The sequence below is a fragment of the Trichomycterus rosablanca genome, unplaced genomic scaffold, assembly GCF_030014385.1.
Source record: "Trichomycterus rosablanca isolate fTriRos1 unplaced genomic scaffold, fTriRos1.hap1 scaffold_307, whole genome shotgun sequence".
Lineage (NCBI taxonomy): Eukaryota > Metazoa > Chordata > Actinopteri > Siluriformes > Trichomycteridae > Trichomycterus > Trichomycterus rosablanca.
This window is the reverse complement of record NW_026947135.1, coordinates 13,695-31,239: the sequence shown is the minus strand read 5'-3', so window position 1 is coordinate 31,239 and position 17,545 is coordinate 13,695. Positions and strand designations below refer to the sequence as shown.

General features: G+C 42.8%; 1 non-coding gene across 1 annotated transcript; it reads right to left on the bottom strand.

Annotated features, from left to right (window-relative positions):
- Positions 1-13,214: 13,214 nt before the first annotated feature.
- trnal-cag (transfer RNA leucine (anticodon CAG)) lies at positions 13,215-13,297 on the bottom strand. The gene has a single exon. It is a non-coding gene; the product is annotated as a tRNA-Leu (tRNA).
- Between the last annotated feature and the right edge of the window lie 4,248 nt (positions 13,298-17,545).

Sequence of the window (17,545 nt, the reverse complement as noted above, 5' to 3'; positions counted from 1 at the left end):
TTGGTCTTTATGATTGGACTTGAGCAAAACTTTGCCTATTAGTTCCTCGGCGCCTTGTTGCTGTTGCTCAAGTGTCTTGTTCTGTTGGAACTATGACTGCAGTCTACCAGGGAGCAGCCGACGTGAGCCACCAGTGACTGACCACTGGGAAGCCGTGGTCGTATAGTACTCTACGTTGTGGCCGCAGCAACCACGGTCATGGCACTGTCCTTTTGTATGCCATGTTTGGAAGGTTTCTATGCTCTTCTCAGGCAAGAGACAGAAATGAGGCTGAAGCTTCAGGAAAGTCATGACCGTGGTTCCACAGGGGCCAGTGGCGCAATGGATAATGCGTCTGACTACGGGTCAGAGGGTTCTAGGTTTGACTCCTGGCTGGCTTGGTTACCTTGTGCCTTTTTTTGTCTCTCTAACTCTTTGTGTATGGTTCTCTGTACCCCAGATTCAACAATGCAGGTCTTGTCAAGGTGACAAAGGCTTGTCAGAGGAAAGAAGTTGGATGAGTGTAGGATTCTCTGTACCACACATTGTCAGAGCGGAAAGAAGTGGCTGATGCTGGTGTCAGCGGGTGCTGAGCCTTGCGGTTTCCCATATGGTCTAGCGGTTAGGATTCCTCGTTTTTAGCCAGGTAGCCTGCGCCTGACTCCTGGTGTATGAGGGAGTCTATCAGGGAGCAGCCAACGTGAGCCACCAGTGGCTGACTGCTGGAAAGCTGTGATTGTATGGTGGTTAGTACTCTGCGTTGTGGCCGCAGCAACCCCGGTTCGAATCCAGGTCATGGCACTGTCTTTTTGTATGCTGTGCTTCTCTCCTCGGTCAAGAGAAATGGGGCTGGAGCTTTAGGGAGGTCACGACCGTGATCATGCAGGGACCAGTGGTGCAATGGATAACGCATCTGACTACGGATTAGAAGATTCTAGGTTTGACTCCTGGCTGGCTTGGTTACCTTATGCCTTTTTTTCTCTCTAACTCCTTGTGTGTGGTTCTCTGTACCCCAGATCCAACAATGCAGGTCTTGTTAAGGTGACAAAGACTTGGCAGAGCAGAAAGAAGTGGCTGATGCTGGTGTCAGCCGGTGCAGAGCCTTGCGGTTTCCCATATCGTCTAGCGGTCAGGATTCCTGGTTTTCACCCAGGCTGCCAGAGTTCGGCTCCTGGTATTGGAATTGGTCTTTATGATTGGACTTGAGCAAAAATTTGCCAGTTGGGTTCTTTGTAAGGGGAATTAGCTGAAATAATAGAGCGCTCGCTTAGCGTGCCGGGTCGATGCCCGCATTCTCCAGTGCAGAAATATTGTGATCATTTAAGGGCATCGCGTAACACGAAACTCATTGCTCACTGAAACACAGCATCCAAAGTTTTTATTTTTTTCAATTGACATGATGGGTTAAAGACATGAATTTGTATAAAGCAAGTACTGTCAGAAGTGGGATTTGAACCCACTCCTCCAGTGGAGACTATGACCTGAACACAGCGCCTTAGACCGCTCAGCCATCCTGACTAGCTGAGTTACAATCAACACCACCCTCACTCCACACGGACTAATATTTGTACGACCCGCTTAAAATTTTCACATTATTATGTATGGTAAATGTACTGAGTCAGGATGGCCGAGCGGTCTAAGGTGCTGTGTTCAGTTCATAGTCCACTGGAGGTGTGGGTTCAAATCTCACTTCTGACAGCACATGCTTTAGATTGACTTGCTTCATCTCGACGAGAGCAGTAACAATGTCAGGAAGAGGCAAGGTGGCATTATGCTGTTTCTTTGACACCTTTTCGTCAAAACTGTGAGAAATACCTAAATAAAGGCCACTATGGGATCAACTGGAACTTTTACTTCTCAAACGGGAAAATATTGGGCCATAATCCGGTATGTAGGCTAAGTTGAAGCTCCAAACAGATCAACTATCGGTGCTCATCTAATGCAAAGTCAATGGCTAAACGTCACAGACATTTATTCATTTATCTCACTTCCCAATAAAAAAGACTACGAGTTGATCTTTCACCAAGAGTGTGCTCTACAACACTTTGTTTAAATCTTTAACAATGGAGGAAGCCAAGGATTTTGGAAGGATTGGGAGCTGGATTGTGCAACCCCACTGAACATTAAAATATATATGTTAAGTTCTGGACAGGGAGAGTTTCCGATGAAGACATTGAACAGTATATCTCAAGGTTTTGTGTAATCATACAACCTGTCTTTAAACCACTTGACCAGTTCGGACTTTGGTATGGGATACGGCGATACAAAGTTAAACTGAAATTGAACCCGAATGGAAGTTTAATGCAGATTCCAAACTCGATATCAATGGGACCCTACAACGGCAAAATAACATATCAAGGACAATCGCAGCAATGTTATATATGCAATTCACATGAACACCAGGTATATGTGTTGTATTATATGTTATATGTTGTGTTGTATTATATGTTATGTTTTGTTAATTTAATAAACATTTTTTTTTTTTTTTTTGTGACCTTTTACTTTTCGCTTTTTTATTTACACTTTTTTCTGACAATTCTGTACTTTTACGTCTTTTTTTAGGCTGCATAACTGTAGGGTGTTCCTGTGTCCCTGTATTTGATACATTTTCTAAAGAAGATAAAAAAGTTTCACCCTTATCTTTAGAGTCTTTTCCGTCGTCTTGTGGAACACAAGAAGTGGAGGAAGAAGACGACATAAAAGACTCTAAAGATAAGGGTGAAACTTTTTTATCTTCTTTAGAAACGACGTCTCATTCCAATCAACCCAACAAACATTCCAATCCAATCTGCCTTTTTGTTACTGTTATTAGCAAGCGTAGGTGCTACACTATCAATTATTAGTAGAAACAAATTAAACAGGGTAGCGAAGCCAACAATTCATCGTGAGCACCTGAAAAACGTGTACCTGTCCGCTGAAGGAAAACTGCAGGGGAGGGTCCGGAGCCGAATCACCTCAACGTCGGTCGGTTTCTCTGTTCAGGCCCTGATTCATGAACAAATAGCTTTGTCTGCCAGCAGAACTAATCCCAGGCTCTGCGACACAGCGACCGTTGGTTCAAAGTTGTTCAAATCGGACTGAAGCGCTTCCCTTTCTTTGTCTTTGCCAGTGCTGTGCTTGCAGTTTCCCATATGGTCCAGCGGTCAGGATTCCTGGTTTTCACCCAGGCAGCCCGGGTTTGACTCCAGGTATGGGAATTGGACTTGAGCAAAACTTTGCCTATTAGTTCCTCGGCGCCTTGTTGCTGTTGCTCAAGCGTCTTGTTCTGTTGGAACTATGACTGCAGTCTACCAGGGAGCAGCCGACATGAGCCACCAGTGACTGACCGCTGGGAAGCCGTGATCGTATAGTGGTTAGTACTCTGCGTTGTGGCCGCAGCAACCCCGATTCGAATCCGGGTCGCAGCACTGTCCTTTTGTATGCCATGCTTGGAAGGTTTCTATGCTCTCCTCAGGCAAGAGACAGAAATGGGGCCGAAGCTTCAGGAAAGTCATGACCGCGGTTCCACAAGGGCCAGTGGTGCAATGGATAACGCGTCTGACTACGGATCAGGGGATTCTAGGTTTTACTCCTGGCTGGCTTGGTTACCTTGTGCCTTTTTTTTTGTCTCTCTAACTCCTTGTGTGTGGTTCTCTGTACCCCAGATCCAACAATGCAGCTCTGGTCAAGGTGACAAAGGCTTGTCAGAGTGGAAAGAAGTGGCTGATGCTGGCGTCAGCTGGTGCTGAGCCTTGCTGTTTCCCATATGGTCTTTTTTTATTTTTATTGGCCTTCGGCTCGATCTCGATCCATGGCGACTTGATGGATGAACGATCTGTAGGAATATCGATCCTGTGCAAGTCTAGATAGGTCCGCCAGGGTCTTCTCTGCCGTTACTGTGATTGTGTCGAGCCATCGAGTTGCTGGTCTTCCTCTTCGCCTTGTTCCTTCTATTCTTCCGACCATGATGTCCTTCTCCAGTGATCGCTCTCTTCGTATGATGTGTCCAAAGTAGGCAAGTCGTAGCTTAGTGATCCTTGATTCAAGTGACATGTCTGGCTTGATTTGTTCCAAAATTGATTTGTTTGTTCTTCTGACCGTCCAAGGTATTGATAACATCCTTCTCCAACACCACATTTCGAAGGCGTTGATTCTTCTTCTGTCTTGTTTCTTTATTGTCCAGGTTTCACATCCGTACGTTACCACAGAGAAGACTAAACTATGTACAAGGCGTATTTTCGTCAATTGTGAAATGTTCCTCGATTTGAAGACCTTGTCCAGTGACTTCATTGTTGATTTCCCCATACCTATTCTCCGTCTGATTTCCGGTGTCGTTTCCGCATCTTGAGTGATCAACGCTCCGAGTAGGTTGTAGTCCTTTACAAATTCCAGTTCGTCGCCATCCATCTCAAATGTGTCCCGGTCGTATCTGGCAGTAGTCAATATCTTTGTCTTCTTTGTGTTGAGTAACAGCTTCATGTTCGAGCTTTCCAGCTTGATGCTCCGTAATAAGTCCTTCATTCCATCTGCACTTGTTGTTATCAGAGTTGTATCATCTGCATATCTAAGATTGTTGATGATTCGTCCAGCAATTTTAATTCCTTCTTCTTTTTCAGTTAGTCCAGCCTTCCTGAAAATGGCTTCTGCGTACAAATTGAAGAGAAATGGCGACAGGATGCATCCTTGTCTGACGCCCTGCTCTACTTTGAACCATTCCGTGTCGCCGTGTTCTGTTCAGACTGTTGCTTCTTGGTCGGTATAAAGGTTCCTAATGAGGCTAATCAGATGGCTCGGCCCACCCATATCCTTCATGGTAATCCAAAGTTTCTGGTGATCAACACAGTCAAAGGCTTTACTGTAATCAATGAAGCAAAAATAAATCTCCTTGTTGTATTCTTTGGCCTTTTCCATTATCCACCTAATGTTAGCAATCACATCTCTTGTACCTCTGCCCCTCCTGAATCCTGCTTGTTCCTCCGGCAGCTCTCTGTCAAAGTAAGGCTGCAACCGTCTTTGTAAGATCTTCAGTAGTATTTTGCTGGCATGAAGTATGAGCGCAATAGTACGATAGTTTCCACAGTCAGTAACATCTCCCTTCTTCGGAATAGGAATAAACACTGATCTTGTCCAGTCCTTGGGCCATTTACCAGTTGTCCATATCTGTTGACACAGGCATGTGATTACATCAATTGCTGCTTCAGAAGACTTTATTAGCTCCAGTGGAATATTGTCACATCCAGGCGCTTTGTTGTTTGACAGAAGTGTAATCGCAGCGATGACTTCATCTTTCAGGATGTTTGGCTCTCTATCATTGCCAGTCTCCATTTCTTCCCATATCACTGAGTCGTTCTTATAGAGGTGCTCCGTGTACTCTTTCCATCTTTTCTTGATCTGTTCTGGCTCAGTTAGTTTGTTCCCATTGGCGTCTTTTAGCATGCCCACTCTTGGTTGAAACTTTCGTCGTATCTTTTTGATCTTTAGGTATACCTTCCTGGTCTTTCCCTTCAGATGTTCCCTTTCTGTCTCTGTACATATCTTTTGGTAATAAAGTTCTTTGTCTGTTCGAATGGCTCTCTTTAGTCTCTTACTGATGTTGTCCCTGGCCTGCTTGTTACCTTTGCCTTTGCCCTTCGTCTTTCTTCAATGATCTTTAGAGTCTCTTCTGTTATCCACGGCTGCTGGGGTCTTTTCTGTCTCTTGTTTATTGACTTGCTAGCTTCTTCGGTAATAATAGTCTTTATATGTGTTCCTCAGGGTTATTTTCATCCGTGTCCAGAGATGTGAACCGGTTGTGCAGACTATTCCAGAAAACTTCAGGTATTTTGGTCAAGTCAAAGTTAGGAACAGCCTGTTGTCTAGTCCGTTTGTGCAGCTTGACTCTAATTTTTGATGTTAAAAGTTCATGATCAGTTCCACAGTCAGCTCCTGGCTGTGTTTTCACGGTAATGATAGACGACCTCCATCTTTGGCAAACACATATGTAGTCAATCTGATTCTTATAGGCCCCATTTGGTGATGTCCATGTGTAGAGTCTCCTTTTGTGATGTTGAAAGAAAGTGTTCATGATGGACAGTTGATTTTTTGTACAAAAGTAAATTAATCTTTCTCCAGCTTCATTTCGTTTGCTAAGTCCAAACTTTCCAACAACAGTTCCTCGTTGCCATGGCCCACTTTGGCATTAAAATCTCCCATGATAATGAATAAGTCTTGATTTTGCGTCCTGTCAATTTCCTCTTGAACTTGTTCATAGAATAGTTCAACGTCCTCCTCCTTGGCATCTGTTGTTGGTGAGTAGACTGTGACATGGATTGGTGCTCCTTGTAGTCGTATCGAGATGACTCTATCACTGACTGTGTTGTACTTCAGGACAGTATTGGCCAGTCTTCGATTAAGAATAAAGGCAACGCCATTTCGTCTTTGGTTATCATTTCCAGAATAGTAGACCCAATGTTCGTTTGACTGGAAATGTCCGTATTGAGTCCACTTTAGTTCACTAATTCTGAGTAAATCAAGTCCTGTTCTGTCCATTTTGGCTTTGACAATGTCGAGTTTGCCTTGGTTCATGGTTCGTACATTCCAAGTTCCTAGTCTGATGATATATCTGATTTGATCTTCCCTTTCGACCAAGCGACATCAGCACCAAGACGACCTTGCGGCTTTGATTCTGGCGCATCATAAGCATTGATCCTACTCAAGACGACCATCGGCTCTTCCCCAGTAGCTTGTTGAGTGCCTTTCGACCTAGGGGCGCATCTTCCAGCACTGTATCGCATTCCTTTAGTTGTACGCTACATCAAGTTTTCTTGGCATAGTACGGAAGTAGATTGCCAGGCCTTTCTCCTGCGCAGTAATGTGGTACCTGTGAGGAGCCACACTGGATCAGTGTTGTAGCCATTGTCAATACGAGATTGATAAGAGATTGATAATTTGCTTCCATCACGCAACGTCCTGCTGCCGACATTGGGCTGTACGTTTAGTCTGGCACCTCAGTTGAGACCTATCCCCCTTGGGGGCCCCTGCTAGCATAATACACTTGACTCTAAACTGCTTTTAGCCAGGTGGCCTGCATTCGACTCCCGGTATATGAGGGAGTCTATCAAGGAGCAGTCAACATGAGCCCCCAGTGGCTGACCACTGGGAAGCTTGATTGTATAGTGGTTAGTACTCTGCGTTGTGGCCGCAGCAACCCCGTTTCGAATCCAGGTCATGGCACTGTCTTTTTGTATGCCGTGCTTCTCTCCTCGGTCAAGAGACAGAAATGTGGCTGGAGCTTCAGGGAGGTCATGACCACACTCATGCAGGGGTCAGTGGCGCAATGGATAACGCGTCTGACTACGGGTCAGAAGATTCTAGGTTCGACTCTTGGCTGGCTCGGTTACCTTATGCCTTTTTTTCTCTCTAACTCCTTGTGTGTGGTTCTCTGTACCCCAGATCCAACAATGCAGGTCTTGTTAAGGTGACAAAGGCTTGGCAGAGCGAAAAGAAGTGGCTGATGCTGGTGTCAGCCGGTGCAGAGCCTTGCAATTTCCCATATGGTCTAGCGGTCAGGATTCCTGGTTTTCACCCAGGCGGCGGAGTTCGACTCCTGGTATTGGAATTGGTCTTTATGATTGGACTTGAGCAAAAATTTGCCTACTCGGCTCTTTGTAAGGGGAATTAGCTCAAATGGTAGAGTGCTCGCTTAGCATGCAAGAGGTAGTGAGATCAATGCCCTCGTTCTCCAGGTTTTAAAATTATGTAGAGAAACAGATGGACTACAGTCAGTAATTGTAGAACTACAAAGTGCTTCAATATGGTAAGTGGAGCTGATAAAATGGACAGTTGAGTTTAGAAACAAAGAGGTTGTTTTAATGTCATGTTCTAACCCAGGGGTGGGGAACCTTCTACCCACTGAGGGCCAGATTAATAATTACATATATGGTCACGGGCTACAGACTACAATGACGCAACATAGAGCCAAATTAATATAGGCTTTATAAATACATGATGCTGATGGTATGTAGTGTTTATATTTGATCTCAGACTTACCTTATCATAATTTCAATGTGACGGTTGTGAATGTTTGGTCTTGACCAGCTGTGGAATATCTTGGGGCAATGATGTCGTGGCAACACGCAACCAGTATGTGGCAACATAACTCGTATTTGTTATGTCTGTTGTATCGTCTAAAGTTTAATTAATTGCATAAAGCCCAGACAATAAAATCTAGGAAATATATGGCGGGCCACATTTGATTGAGCGGGGGGGCCGTATACGGCCCACGGGCCGGAGGTTCCCCACACCTGTTCTAACCTGTAATATATTGCATTTCTTAAAATGTCCACTAGGTGGAGGCAATCCGCAAATTTACAAAAACAGTGGCCACATTTCATGTCAATCACGTTGACCTGTTAAAGTGCTGGAGTCTAAACCTGTAAAACTCTCTGATATTTTACTCTTAACGATTTCACATTGTAACAACATCTTCTGTTGTTTTAACCCGAGGTGGCTCTGACGGAAACCTGTTCACCCTCTCGAGGTTAAAGACTGCAAGTCGAGACTGCAGTGCCAACAATGCTGCTCCTACTAGATGTGACGGAAACCACCTGGCGTGTTTGCACCAAAAATGTCCAGAACTTAAAACGGACTTTATCACAGACTGAACTGAACAATGAAGAACTTACATTATTTTTTTGCTAGTTACAACTTTCAGTTCAATTTAATTTTGTGTTTGTATGATTTGTGTAAATCCTATTAATTTAAAGTATCCTCCAAGCCACCCAAGAAGGACGGGACCCTGGTGAGTCTGGTTCCTCTCAAGGTTTCTTCCTGAGTTTTTCCCTGCCACAGTCGCCCTCGGCTTGCTCAATAGGGGTTTTTGGTCCGTTGGTCCTGGATTTTGTAAAGTTGCTTTGAGACAATGTTCATTGTAAAAAGCGCTATATAAATAAATTTGACTTGACATGTGTCTGAGATCTCTAACTCAAGCACCGTTTATGCAATCCATTTGATTGCAGCTCACGAACTTTCTTTTAAAGATGAAAAGCATGAGTTGGCAGTGGTGGGACTCGAACCCACGCCCCCCAGCGCCTTAGACCACTCGGCCACGCTACCACTAGTTAAGATGCCGATCGAAACGAGCAACTACGTATGCAATTTCTACCTGCATTTTCCAATAGAAGTCAAAGAGGTTGCAAGTGCAATTGCCACACTTGTGATAGCTCAGTCGGTAGAGCATCAGACTTTTAATCTGAGGGTCCAGCGTTCAAGTCCCTGTTCGGGCGAGTTGTTTCTTACTGCATTAGGTGAGCGGTAATGTCCCGTACTACGTGCTTTGTTTAGAATGATGAAGAATTTGTACTTTGTGAGATATTTCTAAGTAAAATAGCATGTACTTGATAAGCTTGAAATAATAGCACTCTGTGTGTGTAACATGTTCTCCATACCAACTAGTTGTTTTAAACAGACTGTAGTAAATAGAGGACCGTTTAAATCTATATTTATGTGCAGCCTAATAATGCACTGAGTTTTAGATATTAATACCCACGTATTTTATGTTGAATGACATGCATCATAATTTTAGTTCTTGCTTCACAGAGCTGCTCTGTTATTGCACTGCACTAAACAGTTGGTATATCCTGCACTATTTTGGCCCCTACATAATGCAGCATCAACCCTTAAGACAGTCTGTCAGTGGTACAAAGTTACGATTTGGTTCAGTTCGTCCTAAAGGCTGCGATAAATGTGAGTACGTGAGCTTAAACACGTTGAACCCCCACTTTATAATGCAGCATCAATGATCTGTTAGTACATTACAATTTACAAAGGGTAAAGGAGAATTCGTTATAAGGGGAATTAGCTCAATTGGTAGAGCGCTTGCTTCGCGTGCGAGAGGTATTGGGATCGATGCCCGCATTCTCCAATGCAGAAACATTATGATCGTTTAAAGGCAACACGTAATGTAAGACTTGTTTCGTCATTGCTCACTGAAACGCTGCGTCAAAAATGCGGTCAGTTTACGCTCTATTTTTATTCATCGTTTAGTTTAAAGACCTTTATTAATTTTTTTAATTGACAAACATGCAATAACTTTGAAACAATCTTGAAACAAATCTTTTCACATTATTATGTATGGTAGAGGGTTAAAGATGTAAATTTGTATAAAGCATGAGCTGTAGCTGCACGCATTCAGTTTAAAACACTGATGCTCGCCTACAAAGCCAAAAATGGACCAGCCCCAAGCTACCATCGCGGTCTAATCAAACCCCGCTCTGTACCACGCAACCTCCGAGCCACTAGTCTCACTCGACTTGAGCCCCCACCCAGGACTAAAGGAAGACAAGCATCAAGGCTCTTCTCTGTTCTAGCACCCAAGTGGTGGAATGAACTTCCTCTGTCTGTCCGAACATCTGAGTCTCTTGCTGTCTTTAAAAAATGATTAAAAACCCACCTTTTTACTAAGCACTTAAGCTGACTTGTACTTATTTACTAACATTTTTTTTCCATTTCCAAAAAAACCCCCCAAAAAAAACACTTTGGTTCTAACATGTTTCAGCAGATTTGTGTTCTTTGACTGTTGTTTACTAAAACTTGAGAAATGAAATGTTTACTATGGAAGCACTTCTGTAAGTCGCTCTGGATGAGAGCGTCTGCTAAATGCAGAAAATGTAAATGTAAAATGTTAGAAGTATCTTTTCATATTATTATGTATGGTAGAGGGTTAAAGATGTAAATTTGTATAAAGCATGAGCTGTCAGAAGTGAGATTCAAACCCACGCCTCAATGAGAGACTGTGACCTGAACGCAGCACCTTAGACCGCATCCTGACTTGCTTGGGTACCGTTGACACCACATCATATATCAATAGAAAGGGAGCCCCATATGAGCACTCCAACTGACCAAATAATGATTTTGGGTGGACCATTCTTAGCACTGTAACGGCACTAGCATGTTAGGGTGTGTTTTCTCTGGTATGAGTGTATTAGGTACAGCCTTCTTGTTGGGTTTTTAACTGACTGGATTATGTGTTAATAACTCAAACCCTGTTTGTGCTGGTTGTAGGCTATTCAATCGACCACTAGATGTAGTGTAGTGTGTATTCGTGTTTCCTTAATTTCGTTGTGTTCTCCCTTAATGTAATTGCGTTCCACTTTAAAGAATTTGTGTTGTCTCTTAATATATTCGCGTTTTTCCTTATTGTTGTTGACATGTCAGCTTTTGTTTGTTTTGTAAATGTTATTGTGTTTTAACTCAGCGGGCCACCGTAATATAGATGGCATAATATGAATACAGTTAGAAAGTAAAACGATGTCGCATGCTGACCTGTGTGGAATACAACTAATGTATGTAGTACTAAGAAGTGTTTCTTAAGGGTTTTTTTTTTTGTGTTCTTGCTGGAACTGTTCTACAGGACAACGTATGTTAAAGTTTGTAATTCAAGTCACATCCTTGTGAGGGTTAAAGCAATTTGCAGATCCCGGGTAGCTCAGTCGGTAGAGCATCAGACTTTTAATCTGAGGGTCCAGGGTTCAAGTCCCTCTTTGGGCGAGTTGTTTATTACTGCATTAGGTGAGCGGTAATGTCCCGCACTTCATGGTTTAATTAGAAAGTTGAAGAATTTGTACTTTGTGAGATGTTATTAAGTGAAATACCATGTACTTGATAAGCTTGAAATAATAGCACTCTGTGTGTGTAACATGTTCTCCACACCAACTAGTTGTTTCAAACAGACTGTAGTAAATAGAGGACAGTTTAAATCTATATTTATATTTATATATTTATCTATACTTATATTTATCACTGGGCCAGTGATAGCTCAGTGATTAAGGTACTGGACTAGTAAACAGAAGGTTGCCGGTTCAAGCCCCGCCACCACCAAGTTGCTACTGTTGGGTCCCTGAGCAAGGCCCTTAACCCTCAATTGCTCATTGTGTAAGTTGCTTTGGATAAAAGTGTCTGCTAAATGCTGAAAATGTAAATTTATGTGTAGCCTAATAATGCGCTGAGTTTTAGATATTAATACCCACATATTTTTTGTTGCCTTAAAGACTCACTTAAATCCTGATCTAATTTTTGAAGCTGCGATTAAGCGATGCCGCAACGAGTTTCATATTACATGAAACCCTTAAATAATCATAATGTATCTGCACTGGAGAATGCAGGCATCGACCCCACTACCTCTCACATGCTAAGCGAGCGCTCTACCATTTGAGCTAATTCCCCTTACGATGCACCTTTGTTCCCATTTTGGAGGTTGTGATATTACTTTAAACTTACCTTTTCTTGCCGCTCAGGTGGCGCAGCGGTAAAAAGAAACGCGCTGCAACCAGGGCTGGATTCTGAGAAGCGTCGTATCGAATCCAGCCTTGCTTTACTGGTTCGAAGCTGAGTGGCTATATGAGCAACAATTGGCCGGTTGCTCATGTGGGGGGTGGGACAAAGAACCGGATGTGGGTCTCTCTCTGTCAGAATGCGATTGCGTTCTCTGCCGGCTGATTGGAGGCGCTTACACAAAGATGGGAGGGGGTGCCCTTAGGGTGTGTCTCTCCGCAATGTGTGGGTGGCAAAGATGCATCTGGCTGCTGCTCGTGTTTCGGAGGGGATACGGGTTAGCTTCAATCACCTCCGTCAGAGCAGGGTTCGGCATAGACAGAGAGGAAGCACGATGCTAATTGAACAATTGGATGCGCTGAAAAAGGGGTAAATTTTCATGTAATTACTGATATTTTACTGGATCTCTGCTGATATCTTGTGGGCCATATTGACTAATCAGTGAAAATTAATGTTTCCTTGTATAATAAAACCATTATGCTTATTTAGCTTTATTTAGCTTTAATTATTAAAGAGTTAATAAGATAGTGATGGTGAAACTAAAAACCTGTTATTACCGTCACTAAGTGTCTTTACCATCACAAGAAGTTATGTGTTGGTAATGACATGTTGAGGTAATGACAGTTTTTACTTAGGAAAAAAGTAAACAGCTAGTATACAATGTACTTTACATACATTTAAATAATGTTAACATTTCAGTTGTAAAATACTGCTGTAACAATGTAAATAGACGCTGATAAACATACTTTATGATCAGGATGAATACATGTTTAAATTTCTCACACTTTTAGAGATCAAAAGCCTGGGTCCTGGCATCCATGCGGATGTTACTTTGACACGTACCACCTACCTCAGCATTGTTGCAGACCATGTACACCCAGTTCATGCAAACTGTATTCCCTGATGGCTGTGTCCTCTGAAGAAGTAAACTTGCATAAAGCATGAGATGTCAGAAGTGGGATTCGAACCCACACCTCCAGGGGAGACTGCGACCTGAACACAGCGCCTTAGACCGCTCGGCCATCCTGACACGCTTGTAAGGTCCTAATGCCAATTACCAACAACACCCCCACATGGCCAAAGATTTGTACAAAGTGCTGAATCTTTTCACATTATTATGTACAGTATATATATATATACAGTATGTTAGAAGGTTAAAGACATAAATTTGTATAAAGCACTAGCAGTCAGAAGTGGGATTCAAACCCACGCCTCATGGGACACTGTGACCTGAACTTAGCGTTTTAGACCTCATCCTGACTAGCTTGGGTACCATCGACACCACCATTTGTACGAACTGCTTAATCTTTTCACATTATTATGTATGGTAAATGTACTGATTGTAACCCATTTGCTGCACTGTACACTTTGTCACTAGGTTGTAAATCATATATCAATAGAAAGGGAGCCCCATATGAGATCTCCAACTGACCAAATAATGTTTTTGGGTGGACTATTGTTAGCACTGTAACGGCACTAGCATGTTAGGGTGTGTTTTCTCTGGTATGAGTGTATTAGGTACAGCCTTCTTTTTGGGTTTTTAACTGACTGGATTATTTATTAAGAACTCAAACCCTGTTTGTGCTTGTTGTAGGCTATTCAATCGTCCATCAGATGGCATATTATGAATACAGTTAATTTTGCGTTAGAATCAAGCAATAGAACACGAGAGGGAGTGTGTTATCGCGAATAACATCACGGCTGTGATTCGGTCGCAGCCGTGATGTTATTTGCGATAACACATGACCTCAAGTGTTCTATTGCTTTTATACAACAGTTTTTACAAAATAAAGAAAAAAAATAAATCAAAGAAGCCCTGAATTTCATAATAAATATGCTTTAATATTGACAATACCTTCTGCCAAAAAGTAGTTCCACAACGAATATAAAGTTTAACACTACAAAGCAGACATCCCAAGTTGCAAAAACTCATTTCAGGGAGGTAAGAACAACAAGAAGAAAAAGGCAAGAACCTCCGAAGGAAAAAAATAAATAAAAAACCTCTTGCACACACCAAAGGATATTGGTGATAACAGAACTTTTAGGAGCTGCTAACTGGGCTATTAAACTAACTGTTCGCGTTACAAACACATTAATGTTCCCTACATAGTGCACTAGATTGTGTATCAGATCACGGATTCATGTTCCCTACATAGTGCACTAGACAGTGAATTAGACAACTGATTTATGTTCCCTACACAGTGCGCTAGATTGTATATCAGATAACGGATTTAAAACGCGATCGGGAAAAAGGTCTGTGTCGCCTGCGTGCGCGTTTGTGTGCATGAAGCTTGTTGTTACTGGCAACGCGTCAGCGAAGTAATACAGTTGTGGTGTGAAAAGGCTGTGCTGTTATCACGAATATCACTTCTCAACCAATCAGATTGTAAGGTCGGAACTAACTGTTGTATAAAGTAAAACGATGTCTGTTTCTATCACAGTTTCATCGCATGCTGACCTCTAGAATACAACTAATGTATGTAGCACTAAGAAGTGTTTCTTAAGGGTTCTTTTTGTGTTCTTGGTAGAACTGTTTCTACTTGAAGAACTCTTTAGTATAATTTAAGGTTCTTTGCTAACTCAATTTGAGTTTTATGGATTTTTTTTTCTCTTGCCACATATAAATGCACATAACATTTTAATGACTGGAAAACAATCGTGCAATTGATACAGGAAAAAAGGAAAAAAGTGAAAGAAAGGAATCTGTTTGTAATTTACCTGCAAAATTCTCCTCCCGAGATGTTTTTCTTTGTGTGTGTAAGCAGCAACATACTTCACCTAAAACTTTATATAATCGCCTTCAAGAGAGATAGCACGGATCTCTACAGCCCGGATAGCTCAGTCGGTAGAGCATCAGACTTTAATCTGAGGGTCCAGGGTTCATGTTCGGGCGAGTTGTTTCTTACTGCATTAGGTAAGTGGTAATTTCCTTTACTACATGGTTTATTCAGAAAGTTGAAGAATTTGTACTTTGTGAGATATTTCTAAGTGAAATAGCATGTACTTGATCAGCTTGAAATAATAGCACCTTGTACAGTGTATCACAAAAGTGAGTACACCCCTCACATTTCTGCAGATATTTAAGTATATCTTTTCATGGGACAACACTGACAAAATGACACTTTGACACAATGAAAAGTAGTCTGTGTGCAGCTTATATAACAGTGTAAATGTATTCTTCCCTCAAAATAACTCAATATACAGCCATTAATGTCTAAACCACCGGCAACAAAAGTGAGTACACCCCTTAGTGAAAGTTCCTGAAGTGTCAATATTTTGTGTGGCCACCATTATTTCCCAAAACTGCCTTAACTCTTCTGGGCATGGAGTTTACCAGAGCTTCACAGGTTGCCACTGGAATGCTTTTCCACTGCTCCATGACGACATCACGGAGCTGGCGGATATTCGAGACTTTGCGCTCCTCCACCTTCCGCTTGAGGATGCCCCAAAGATGTTCTATTGGGTTTAGGTCTGGAGACATGCTTGGCCAGTCCATCACCTTTACCCTCAGCTTCTTCAATAAAGCAGTGGTCGTCTTAGAGGTGTGTTTGGGGTCATTATCATGCTGGAACACTGCCCTGTTACCCAGTTTCCGGAGGGAGGGGATCATGCTCTGCTTCAGTATTTCACAGTACATATTGGAGTTCATGTGTCCCTCAATGAAATGTAACTCCCCAACACCTGCTGCACTCATGCAGCCCCAGACCATGGCATTCCCACCACCATGCTTGACTGTAGGCATGACACACGTATCTTTGTACTCCTCACCTGATTGCCGCCACACATGCTTGAGACCATCTGAACCAAACAAATTAATCTTGGTCTCATCAGACCATAAGACATGGTTCCAGTAATCCATGTCCTTTGTTGACATGTCTTCAGCAAACTGTTTGCGGGCTTTCTTGTGTAGAGACTTCAGAAGAGGCTTCCTTCTGGGGTGACAGCCATGCAGACCAATTTGATGTAGTGTGCGGCGTATGGTCTGAGCACTGACAGGCTGACCCCCCACCTTTTCAATCTCTGCAGCAATGCTGACAGCACTCCTGCACCTATCTTTCAAAGACAGCAGTTGGATGTGATGCTGAGCACGTGCACTCAGCTTCTTTGGACGACCAACGCGAGGTCTGTTCTGAGTGGACCCTGCTCTTTTAAAACGCTGGATGATCTTGGCCACTGTGCTGCAGCTCAGTTTCAGGGTGTTGGCAATCTTCTTGTAGCCTTGGCCATCTTCATGTAGCGCAACAATTCGTCTTTTAAGATCCTCAGAGAGTTCTTTGCCATGAGGTGCCATGTTGGAACTTTCAGTGACCAGTATGAGAGAGTGTGAGAGCTGTACTACTAAATTGAACACACCTGCTCCCTATGCACACCTGAGACCTAGTAACACTAACAAATCACATGACATTTTGGAGGGAAAATGACAAGCAGTGCTCAATTTGGACATTTAGGGGTGTAGTCTCTTAGGGGTGTACTCACTTTTGTTGCCGGTGGTTTAGACATTAATGGCTGTATATTAAGTTATTATTATTATTTTTCTTAAATTTTTACCCCTTTTTCTCCCCTTTTAGCGCATCCAATTGTTCAATTAGCATCGTGCTTCCTCTCTGTCTATGCCGAACCCTGCCCTGATGGAGGTGATTGAAGCTAACCCGTATCCCCTCCGAAACACGAGCAGCAGCCAGATGCATCTTTGCCACCCACACATTGATGAGTTTGGCGCCACCTAGCGTTGCATGCGGAGAGACACACTCTAAGGGCACCCTCTCTCATCTCCGTGTAAGCGCCTCCAATCAGCCGGCAGAGAACGCAATCGCATTCTGACAGAGAGAGACCCACATCCGGTTCTTTGTCCCACCCCCCACATGAGCAACCGGCCAATCGTTGCTCATATAGCCACTCAGCTTCGAACCAGTAAAGCAAGGCTGGATTCGATACCACGCTCTCAGAATACAGCCCTGGTTGTAGCGCGTTTCTTTTTACCGCTGCGCCACCTGAGCAGCTATATTGAGTTATTTTGAGGGAAGAATAAATTTACACTGTTATATAAGCTGCACACAGACTACTTTTCATTGTGTCAAAGTGTCATTTTGTCAGTGTTGTCCCATAAAAAGATATACTTAAATATCTGCAGAAATGTGAGGGGTGTACTCACTTTTGTGATACACTGTATGTGCAACATGTTCTCCACCCCAACTTGTTGTATGCCAAGCTGTTTCAAACAGACTGTAGTAATTGCACTACATTAAACAGTTGGTATATCCTGCACTATTGTGGCCCT